Consider the following 12,663-nt stretch of genomic DNA (forward strand, 5'->3'; position numbering starts at 1 on the left):
TAAAATGGACGACGAGCTGAAAGTGTGTATGCCGGCCACAGAACCTCACACTTCGTTTCTTGCCTAACCGCAACATAGTTGTCACGAAGCAAAAGAAAATACTTTCTGACTCTGCGCCCACATCAGCGGATTACATCCAGATTTCTGGAGAAGAACAAAATAAACTGATTCGAAACCAGTGTAATGAAAAAGTGACAGTTGCGCTACATCGTTTTAAAAGTCGACTGTGATCCGCACACTGACATACTGACCATAAAATTGGTTTTATTTCATTTGTGCTTTACTCATACTTCCCGTTATCGTGTAAAATAACGCCATGAGATGCATTATAAATCGGTAATTCACGCACATTACTTGCCAAATGTTTAAGTAAATGCAATTCGTAAAATCAGATGCCATAAACAATCAATGTCTCCTTAACAAAGCTGGAACCGTTTGTCAAGAAATGCCACTACGGTTGTTAAAGACTCAATAAGCAAGTACTCATTGACTATAAACTGATATTAAAATTTGTAACGTAACATTTTTACAAACTTGGTATCTAAAGTGCCTCTCAGCATTTATGTTGCCACTCAGTGTAATACAGACAGGTACTTAAAATGCGACACGGTATTTCTCTCAACAAGACATTAAATATCGCGTTTCCAGAACGATTATCAGCACTTCTGGTGCTACAAGTGGTCTCCTTTGCGACAGTCATCGTACAACCATTAAGGCTTTCACGACGGATCCGCTATATGTACCGTTCTGGGTGCACTTGTTGCGTTAATTTACTGTTCTGTCGCAAACTCGGATATTCGTGAAGAATTATCGCGACAGCTGCAACCCAGAACAATTTATACATCTACAAGGTAACATATAATGGACTTCACGTTTAAGCTGGCTATTTCCTGCAGGATTACACAGGGAAGATATAAAGCACACTAAATATTACTGGAGTACTAGATGTTCTATTCCATTCTCGGGAAAAAAAACCTCAAGTGAAATCGTAATATCTATAGTTTATTTGAAAGAACGGCTCATTCTAGTTATGTGGGATTCTTCAAACGATGTTTTGCAGTCGTATGCAGACCTGATTGTTCCCTGCTTCAGGCACTGTTATAGTCAATGACATAATTTTTATAACCACAAAAGAGTAAATGATCATTATCAATTACGGACCGGTCGAAACATTGTGCCCAGCTGCAACATAGGAGATCAACACAGATGGCAGGAATCAGCAGGCGCGCTGCAGTTGTAGGAGGTCTGTTCAAAAAATTTATTCTTTCGCGCCAATGGTGCTTTGGAGCTGTAACACCTCCGTTTATTTATCCCGACCCGATCTGATCGAATGGGAGCCCAATATTTATTATTAATATGACCGTGTACCTAATGGGGCTGGTAATCGGAATTGACTGCTACGGAAGTTGTTACTTTCCAGTTCGTCCTGTTCAATACTGTAATAATGAAATGTCTGGTAACAAGAAAAACACCAACACAGTTTCACTAATTACGAACCTATATTCGTCTCAAAAACACAAAAAAGGAGACAGCCACTGCCCTCGTCATACATATCTAATTACGGCTAATCTCAGCACAGGCTTCTTCATTTTCCATTATCGTCACACGCTAATCCATCACTGCATCCAACACTGCAATCCAACACTGCAATCCAAGGTGATGCCGGCGCGGTAGACGCGAAACCAAAAATCGGCCCTAGAAATGTCACTGATCACTTTCGTAATAATACTTCTTCACCTTCCCGGTATTATTCTAGTACAAAGGGGTCTAGCCACGGCGATGGCGACTCCCTTCTCCGTTAAAGCCTTGTATTTCAACAAAGACCTCCACACATCTCTACCCGCAACATGGCACTGGCTCAACTCCACACTCACTCTCGCAACACGACACAATCGTTTGTTCGCCCTATCGACCTGTGCCGAGTGCAAATTTATAGAAAGGGCCTACGGACCCCTTACAGAGCGAAATGCAGTTGGCATACCTGCACACGCCTGTGTTTAATGTGTAACTGCCCGAAGTTTCATTGTTATATGTCTGTTAGTTACTGTTCACTGCTGTGTTGAGTAGACCGTTGTGCCGCACAGTTTGCGAATTTCGAGATGGCAGAGTTAAGACGAGCAACGCGTCTGCATTAAGTTTTGCGTGAAACTCCAGAAAACCTTCAGACACGCCAAATGATGCAGGAAGCCTACGGCGATGAGAGATTAAGCCGTACTTGGTGTTACGAATGCTTCATACTGTTTAAAAATGGCCGGACGGATGTTAAAGGTGACCCTTGTTCAGGACGCCCTCGACGTCTACCGACAACGCTCATGTCCAGAACGTCAACACATCTGTGCGTGCCAATCGAAGATCGACGTTCCGAGAGATTACAGAAGAATGTAGCATTTCAGTTGGATCGTGTCATGAAGGAAATGTGACGAGACAGTTCACGGCTCTTGCATCACGATAACGCAATCACACCTTCATCCCTGTTGATGCGTGACTACTGCACTAAAAAAAGAAATCACTGTGCTGTCTCATCCGCCTTACTCTCCAGACCTGATCCCTGTGGACTTTCCGGAAGTGGAAACGGCGTTTGGAACGGTCTTCAATTGTGGAGGAGAGTATTTCTAAGGATACCATGCACAGTAAGTAAAAGGTAAGGGTGGAAAAATAGTGTGGACAAAGTTCCAGAATTTTTTGAGCAGAGAGACCAGACGTCTACATCCAGGTAGTACAGAGCTCACTGTCTGCGATGCCGGCGGTATAATTTCTCGCCGTGAGAAACTACATCCCCATATGTCATCATCACAATTTCATTATTTTTACATCTTGGATTCCATTTATGGAAATGTTTTCGAATGTGTAGTGACAGAAATACGTGTTGCACCAAGGCAACACGCCAGTATTTCTAACCTCTCGCATTCGGGAGGACGACGGTTCAATCCTGCGTCCGGCCATCCTGATTTAGGTTTTCCATGATTTCCCTAAATCGCTCCAGGCAAATGCCGGGATGGTTCCTTTGAAATGGCACGGCCGACTTCCTTCGCTGTCCTTCCCTAATCCGATCAGACCGATGACCTCGCAGTTTGGTCTCTTCGCCCAAACAACCCTCCAACCTCTCACGCACGAGAGACAAAAAATGGCTTTCACGTAGAACTTTATTTGGACAGTGTGAGGTTGCTGTTCTCACAGATCGTCATAATACGATGTTTTCATACGAGCCTAGCGAGCAGCAGTGTCGGTGAGTTGCGACGATATGTAAAAGTGCATCTCTGCCAAGAGAAAGGGTGGTATTGCCCAGTGTGTACCGCCACTGGTAGCAACATCTGGTCGACTGAGTCAACGGCGAACAGTCGTAATAACCGACTGTACGGATCATAACGTGAATCTGATTTGAAGTGATTAGTCTGCGGATAAGAAAGTTTTCTGAAGCAGTAGTTGGTAATGTAATGGTTCAATGTTTAATTATATTGCTGATAAGATAGCTCAGTTAGAGGCAAGTTTGATTACAGTGGAGAAGCGTAACAGTGAGTCTTGTATGCAGTAAGAATAACATCAGCTGTCATGGTCCGTGCGGCTCCCACCGTCGGAGGTTCGAGTCCTCCCTCGGGCACGGGTGTGTGTGTGTTGTCCATAGCGTAAGTTAGTTTAAGTTAGATTAAGTAGTGTGTAGGCTTAGGGACCGATGACTTAAGCAGTTTGGTCCCTTAAGACCTTACCACAAATTTCCAAAACATCTGCTGTATTCACTGCTTTTATTCATATTCAACCAGCTTCATTGCTACGACGTAGCTTCTTCTGGCCCGTCTGTGACCCTGGGTGATCACGTTGATATCGAGAAGCACCGCCACACTTTGTAGCGGTTTAGCGAACGCCAATGTTCTTGGACTTTCTACAGAACGTTTGGTGGTAAATACCTTTATGACTGTGGGCACCCATAGGAACAGGCACTGTAACAACGAAACCGGTTGAGTAAAACAAGTAAATACGCTAAAGATGTCATTCTTACTGCACATAACATCAATAACAACCGTTGTTGTCCCAAAAGACAGAAGTACGGAGGGAGAATACAAATACGTGGTCATCATCAGTCAACAGCCTCGTCTAAGACAGTTAAATTCATTTTCGTGACCCGTGCCGCATCACTCATGAGGACAAGACAGAAAGTCCTCAGAGACGGCAAAAAATGGGCTTTCAACGCACTACTCTGCATGGACACTTCACTACTGCAACGAGTAGAGTGGCTCTTTCATCTGACCATCAACCGGTCATTTTTGACACTGATCTCGACGGTGTGGAGCCACCTAACAGACGTCGACGAAGGTTAACTCTCTCGCTGTTATCCCAGATCCCGATGCCGTCGGCGCAGACGGTATGTTGCGGCAGCTCGCAGCAGAAACACTAGATGCTGCCTCTCCCTGGGGAGCACAAAGCCCCAGAGACAGATCGTGCAAGCTCCCCCCCCCCCTCCCCCCCTCCTGAGATAATACAGGCCATCACCGAGAAAAATAGGATTTTCCGTGTATGACAAATTACGCGACATCCTGCTACCCGCCTGAATCCATCCCGGCTACGCCATGAAATAAAGGTGGCCGTGCTCCGTGTTGAAGATGACTCCGGTTAGAGGCTCACAAAACCATTATTGAGCAAAGGGCAACTCCTTTGCGAGTCGGCGGAGCGGTTGTCTGTGGACCTGACACCAACGCCAGTGTCTTGGCCGATAGTTTTGCAGCCAACTTGACACCGATAGGGGCCAACATAGACGAACAACACACGCAAACGGTACGACAAAGGTTGCCCGTCTTCCTCGCGAAAGACGTAGGAGATGCTATCACACCCATCACTGAAGAGGAACCAGGCGTCCAACTTCATGCCAGGAAGACCGGTGGCTGCGACCAGGTGGAGGCTCTTACGCTCAAACAACTCCCCCCCTCCCCCCCCCCCCCCCCTTGAAACGCCCCGGTCAATATACGGACGTGTTTAACAATGTCCAGAGGACTGGCCGTTACACCTCTACGTGGAAACAAGCAGACTTGGTTACCATCCTGAAAGAAAGAAAAGACGCGAGGCTTCCGCAAAACTAACGACCGATAAGTCTACTCCCGTTCTATCCAAGGTATTTGAGCATATATACAGGGTGTTCCATTGATAGTGACCGGGCCAAATATCTCACGAAATAAGCATCAAATGAAAAAACTAAAAAGAACGAAACTCGTCTCGCATGAAGGGCGAAACCAGATAGCGTTATGGTTGGCCCGCTAGATGGCGCTGCCATAGGTCAAACGGATATCAACTGCGTTTTTTTAAAAATAGAATCCCCATATTTATTACATATTCGTGTAGTATGTAAAGAAATATGAGTGTTTTAGTTGGACCACTTTTTTCGTTTTGTGATAGATGGCGCTGTAATAGTCACAAACGTGTAAGTACGTGGTATCACGTAACATTCCGCCAGTTTCGTGATACATTACACGTGTTAGAATGGACCGTTTACCAGTTGCAGAAAACGTCGGTATCGTGTTGATGTATGGCTATTGTGATCAAAACGCCCAACGGGAGTGTGCTATGTGTGCTGCTCGGTATCCTGGACGACATAATCCAAGTGTCCGGACCGTTCGCCGGATAGTTGCGTTATTTAAGGAAACAGTAAGTGTTCAGCCACATGTGAAACGTCAAACACGACCTGCAACATATGATGACGCCCAAGTAGGTGTTTTAGCTGCTGTCGCGGCTAATCCGCACATCAGTAGCAGACAAATTGCGCGAAAATCGGGAATCTCAAAAACGTCGGTGTTGAGAATGCTACATCAACATCGATTGCACCCGTGCCATATTTCTGTGCATCAGGAATTGCATGGCGACGACTTTGAACGTCGTGTACAGTTCTGCCACTGGGCACAAGAGAAATTACGGGACGATAACAGATTTTTTGCACGCGTTCTATTTAGCGGCGAAGCGTCATTCACCAACAGTGGTAACGTAAACCGGCATAATATACACTATTGGGCAACGGAAAATCCACGATGGCTGCGACAAGTTGAACATCAGCGAACTTGGCAGGTTAGTGTATGGTGTGGCATTATGGGAGGAAGGATAATTGGCCCCCATTTTATCGATGGCAATCTAAATGGTGCAATGTACGCTGATTTCCCACGTAATGTTCTACCGATGTTAATACAAGATGTTTCACTGGATGACAGAATGGCGATGTACTTCCAACGTGATGGATGTCCGGCACATAGCTCGCGTGCTGTTGAAGCGGTATTGAATAGCATATTTCGTGAGAGATGGATTGGTCGTCGAAGCACCATACCACGGCTCGCACGTTACCCTGACCTGACGTCCCCAGATTTTTCTGTGGGGAAAGTTGAAGGGTATTCGCTATCGTGATCCACCGACAACGCCTGATAACATGCGTCAGCGCATTGTCAATGCATGTGCGAACATTACGGAAGGCGAACTACTCGCTGTTGAGAGGAATGTCGTTACACGTATTGCCAAATGCATTGAGGTTGACGGACATCATTTTGAGCATTTATTGCATTAATGTGGTATTTACAGGTAATCATGCTGTAACAGCATGCGTTCTCAGAAATGATAAGTTCACAAAGGTACATGTATCACATTGGAACAACCGAAATAAAATGTTCAAACGTACCTACGTTCTGTATTTTAATGTAAAAAACCTATCTGTTACCAACTGTTCGTCTAAAATTGTGAGCCATATGTTTGTGACTATTACAGTGCCATCTATCACAAAGCGAAAAAAGTGGTCCAACTAAAACATCCATATTTCTTTCCGTACTACACGAATATGTAACAAAAAATGGGGGTTCCTATTTAAAAAAAGGCAGTTGATATCCGTTTGACCTATGGCAGCGCCATCTAGCGGGCCAACCATAGCGTCATCTGGTTTCTCCCTTCAAGGTAGACAAGTTTCGCTCTTTGTAGTTGTTTCCTTTGACGCTTATTTCGTGAGATATTTGGCCCGGTCACGATCAATAGACCACCCTGTATACTGACTACGCTTTTGGCACGATAATTATACTGAACAGATGCAGGTGAGATTATAATTTTAGCTACTGACGACGTCTTTGGCACAATTTTTTTATGTATCTCCACTGCAGGACGTGATTTTAGTGTATTTTTGCTTCTGATAAAGGTTTATTTAGAGATACCGAAACCGTGGTCAAGGATTTCATTAAATCTTCATCCTGCAACTTTTAGGCTGTTATCACTTACCGTAAGGATTTGTAAATAATAGAAGTCGTAAAGATGGTAAAATTATAGAAATAGAATTATTTAGAATATCCAGAAGTGAATTAATGGTCATTAAATATTAAATTTAAAAAAAATGAGATATAAAACCACGAAATGAATAAAAGATGGAAAAGAGCCACCGTGGTACAACAACCGAGTTAGAAAACTGCTGCGGAAGCAAAGGGAACTTCACAGCAAACATAAACATAGCCAAAGCCTTGCAGACAAACAAAAATTACGCGAAGCCAAATGTAGTGTGAGGAGGGCTATGCGAGAGGCGTTCAATGAATTCGAAAGTAAAGTTCTATGTACTGACTTGGCAGAAAATCCTAAGAAATTTTGGTCTTATGTCAAAGCGGTAGGTGGATCAAAACAAAATGTCCAGACACTCTGTGACCAAAATGGTACTGAAACAGAGGATGACAGACTAAAGGCCGAAATACTAAATGTCTTTTTCCAAAGTTGTTTCACAGAGGAAGATTGCACTGTAGTTCCTTCTCTAGATTGTCGCACAGATGACAAAATGGTAGATACCGAAATAGACGACAGAGGGATAGAGAAACAATAAAAATCGCTCAAAAGAGGAAAGGCCTCTGGACCTGATGGGATACCAGTTCAATTTTACACAGAGTACGCGAAGGAACTTGCCCCCCTTCTTCCAGCGGTGTACCGTAGGTCTCTAGAAGAGCGTAGCGTTCCAAAGGATTGGAAAAGGGCACAGGTCATCCCCGTTTTCCAGAAGGGACGTCGAGCAGATGTGCAGAACTATAGACCTATATCTCTAACGTCGATCAGTTGTAGAATTTTGGAACACGTATTGTGTTCGAGTATAATGACTTTTCTGGAGACTAGAAATCTACTCTGTAGGAATCAGCATGGGTTTCGAAAAACACGGTCATGTGAAACCCAGCTCGCGCTATTCGTCCACGAGACTCAGAGGGCCATAGACACGGGTTCACAGGTAGATGCCGTGTTTCTTGACTTCCGCAAGGCGTTCGATACAGTTCCCCACAGTCGTTTAATGAACAAAGTAAGAGCATATGGACTATCAGACCAATGTGTGATTGGATTGAAGAGTTCCTAGATAACAGGACGCAGCATGTCATTCTCAATGGAGAGAAGTCTTCCGAAGTAAGAGTGATTTCAGGTGTGCCGCAGGGGAGTGTCATAGGACCGTTGCTATTCACAATATACATAAATGACCTTGTGGATGACATCGGAAGTTCACTGAGGCTTTTTGCAGATGATGCTGTGGTGTATCGAGAGGTTGTAACAATGGAAAATTGTACTGAAATGCAGGAGGATCTGCAGCGAATTGACGCATGGTGCAGGGAATGGCAATTGAATCTCAATGTAGACAAGTGTAATGTGCTGCGAATACACAGAAAGATAGATCCTTTATCATTTAGCTACAAAATAGCAGGTCAGCAACTGGAAGCAGTTAATACCATAAATTATCTGGGAGTACGCATTAGGAGTGATTTAAAATGGAATGATCATATAATGTTGATCGTCGGTAAAGCAGATGCCAGACTGAGATTCATTGGAAGAATCCTAAGGAAATGCAATCCGAAAACAAAGGAAGTAGGTTACAGTACGCTTGTTCGCCCACTGCTTGAATACTGCTCAGCAGTGTGGGATCCGTACCAGATAGGGTTGATAGAAGATAGAGAGAAGATCCAACGGAGAGCAGCGCGCTTCGTTACAGGATCATTTAGTAATCGCGAAAGCGTTACGGAGATGATAGATAAACTCCAGTGGAAGACTCTGCAGGAGAGACGCTCAGTAGCTCGGTACAGGCTTTTCTCAAAGTTTCGAGAACATACCTTCACCGAAGAGTCAAGCAGTATATTGCTCCCTCCTACGTATATCTCGCGAAGAGACCATGAGGATAAAATCAGAGAGATTAGAGCCCACACAGAGGCATACCGACAATCCTTCTTTCCACGAACAATACGAGACTGGAATAGAAGGGAGAACCGATAGAGGTACTCAAGGTACCCTCCGCCACACACCGTCAGGTGGCTTGCGGAGTATGGATGCAGATGTAGATGTAGAAATGCACAAAATAATAAATTATAAAAGTGAAATTGCGTGCAGTAACTGAAGTTACAGGGATCAGGAAGTCTCAGTTATGGTTAATTGCATTTTGTTCTGCTTGATGGCGTTGTACGGCGTGCAGATGTATTTTTCGGAAAGCAGACTGCACACCAGGATTCTGCTGGGACGGTATGTGAGTCGATGCCCCGCAGCTGCCTCTTGTAGGTGAGCGGCGCTGTGGCTCATACGTGCGCTGCGTGTTAATAAACTCGCTTTGCTGTTTTAATGTTTTGCCAGGCTCCTGCAGACGGCGTGTAAAAATCTAAATTTCTTCCAGCACTGTCAGGAGGTTCAGTGTGCAGCACTTTCTAATGCGTCAGTGGTTAGCATGCTTAGATCTTAGAATATGCTCACCAAACGCCGTTTTATTACTGCGAATTGAAGCGTCTCTTCGAAGCATATTTCAAAGGTGCTGCCAGTTTGACCAACGTACACTTTTGGACATTTTAGTTTATACAGGGTGTTACAAAAAGGTACGGCCAAACTTTCAGGAAACATTCCTCACACACAAAGAAAGAAAATACGTTATGTGGACATGTGTCCGGAAACGCTTAATTTCCATGTTAGAGCTCATTTTAGTTTCGTCAGTATGTACTGTGCTTCCTCGATTCACCGCTAGTTGGCCCAATTGAAGGAAGGTAATGTTGACTTTGGTGCTTGTGTTGACATGCGGCTCATTGCTCTACAGTACTAGCACCAAGCACGTCAGTATGCAGCGTCAACAGGTTAGTGTTCGTCACGAACGTGGTTTTGCAGTCAGTGAAATGTTTACAAATGCGCAGTTGGCAGATGCCCATTTGATGTATGGATTAGCACGGGGCAATAGCCGTGACGCGGTACGTTTGTATCGAGACAGATTTCCAGAACGAAGGTGTCCCGACAGGAAGACGTTCGAAGCAATTGATCGGCGTCTTAGGGAGCACGGAACATTCGAGCCTATGACTCGCGACTGGGGAAGACCTAGAACGACGAGGACACCTGCAATGGACGAGGCATTCTTCGTGCACTTGACGATAACCCTAATGTCAGCGTCAGAGAAGTTGCTGCTGTACAAGGCAACGTTGACCACGTCACTGTATGGAGAGTGCTACGGGAGAACCAGTTGTTTCCGTACCATGTACAGCGTGTGCAGGCACCATCAGCAGCAGATTGGCCTCCACGGGTACACTTCTGCGAATGGTTCATCCAACAATGTGTCAATCCTCATTTCAGTGCAAATGTTCTCTTTACGGATGAGACTTCATTCCAACGTGATCAAATTCTAAATTTTCACAATCAACATGTGTGGGCTGACGAGAATCCGCACGCTATTGTGCAATCACGTCATCAACACAGATTTTCTGTGAACGTTTGGGCAGAAATTGTTGGTGATGTCTTGATTGGGCCCCATGTTCTTCCACCTACGCTCAATGGAGCACGTTATCATGATTTCATACGGGATACTCTACCTGTGCTGCTAGAACACGTGTCTTTACAAGTACGACACAACATGTGGTTCATGCACGATGGAGCTCCTGCACATTTCAGTCGAAGTGTTCGTACGCTTCTCAACAACAGATTCGGTGACCGATGGATTGGTAGAGGCGGACCAATTCCATGGCCTCCACGCTCTCCTGACCTCAACCCTCTTGACTTTCATTTATGGGGGCATTGGAAGGCTCTTGTCTACGCAACCCCGGTACCAAATGTAGAGACTCTTCGTGCTCGTATTGTGGACGGCTGTGATAAAATACGCCATTCTCCAGGGCTGCATCAGCGCATCAGGGATTCCATGCGACGGAGGGTGGATGCATGTATCCTCGCTAACGGAGGACATTTTGAACATTTCCTGTAACAAAGTGTTTGAAGTCACCCTGGTGCGCTCTGTTGCTGTGTGTTTCCATTCCATGATTAATGTGATTTGAAGAGAAGTAATAAATTGAACTCTAACATGGAAATTAAGCGTTTCCGGACACATGTCCACATAACGTATTTTCGTTCTTTGTGTGTGAGGAATGTTTCCTGAAAGTTTGGCCGTACCTTTTTGTAACACCCTGTATACACCTGCTGCAGTGAACTTCGAGACTGCTTTATTCATACAGTACCTCAGTCTGAAGCGAATAACGTCATTTGCATTAAGCCCTATACACAAGTTTGTATTGTGAAATTTTCTACAAATAATTTTCTGAAAACCATTCTTTATAACTCACAGGCACGTAGGCGACTTTCTTTTCTTCCTGTTCGCCCTTACAGCGCTGCCACTGATAGCACGTTGTCGCTGGCTTTTAATTTTCTATAGTAACTTAGTTATTGTTGTGATTGGATAACCATTGCTTTGTCAACTTCTTTTATAATAGAAACTTATTTATTCCTCTCAAGCTCTCTTAATGGAATTTTTAATAACCTATTAATCATAGATAAAAAATATTTCATCTTAATTATTACAGGGCGATAACACCTACAATCAGTAATATTGTCTGCACAGGAGGGTTTTCTGTGTACACTAGATCGGTGTTTGCCCGCCTCTCTTGTAACGAAAATGTCGAGGTAGTTGATGGCCCCTTTTTTGTGTTCAACTTTAAACATAATTTTCGGGTGAATAGCACATCGCTTTGATCTCATTTAACCAACAACATCGCATCACCCACAAAGCGGTGATAGTTCAGAACTTTGCTGGCTATTGCTGTGTTGTTAATGAAAAATTGGTGTTATAATTGATGAAGGAAAATGTTAAGCATAATGCCGGCTAGAGCACTTCTGGATGGTGGTATACCTTACCGTTAAACGTGAAATGGTTATAGGATAACGTCAGTTCCAGAAGCGCTATTAAGATGGAAGTAACATAACATGAAACGTTAAAAAAAGTTAATTCAAATTTTTCGCGATACTCTAAAAAAGTTGGGAAGGACATACGCTACGTATTTTAATATATATGGTATAAATATATAATTTGTCAGAAAAAAATTCGCTAAGTTTTTTACCGATTTACTTCAAAATTTTCCACAGTGTTCAAATAAAAATCTCAACAGGCATAGCCTACATACGGGTGATTATAATTAAAGTGCAACTACTCACAGAGGTCCAGTGCTGGCTGTTACTATCTGTTGCAACTTGGTAGATATTCAAATGCCGGCCGGCATGGCCGAGCGGTTCTAGGCGCTTCAGTCTGGAACCACGCGACCGCTACGGTCGCAGGTTTGAATCCTACCTCGGGCATGGATGTGTGTGATGTCCTTAGGTTAGTCAGGTTTAAGTAGTTCTAAGTTCTACGGGACTGATGACCTCAGATGTTAAGTCCCATAGTGCTCAGAGCCATTCGAACCATTTTTTTGATATTCT

General features: G+C 44.1%; 1 protein-coding gene across 1 annotated transcript in view; it reads right to left on the reverse strand.

Annotated features, from left to right (window-relative positions):
• LOC126474227 (uncharacterized) overlaps positions 1-12,663 on the reverse strand; it is a 919,981-nt gene that overhangs the window by 453,907 nt on the left and 453,411 nt on the right. The window lies entirely within an intron of this gene.

The sequence above is a fragment of the Schistocerca serialis genome, chromosome 4 (genome assembly GCF_023864345.2).
Source record: "Schistocerca serialis cubense isolate TAMUIC-IGC-003099 chromosome 4, iqSchSeri2.2, whole genome shotgun sequence".
In the NCBI taxonomy this organism is placed as follows: Eukaryota; Metazoa; Arthropoda; class Insecta; order Orthoptera; family Acrididae; genus Schistocerca; species Schistocerca serialis.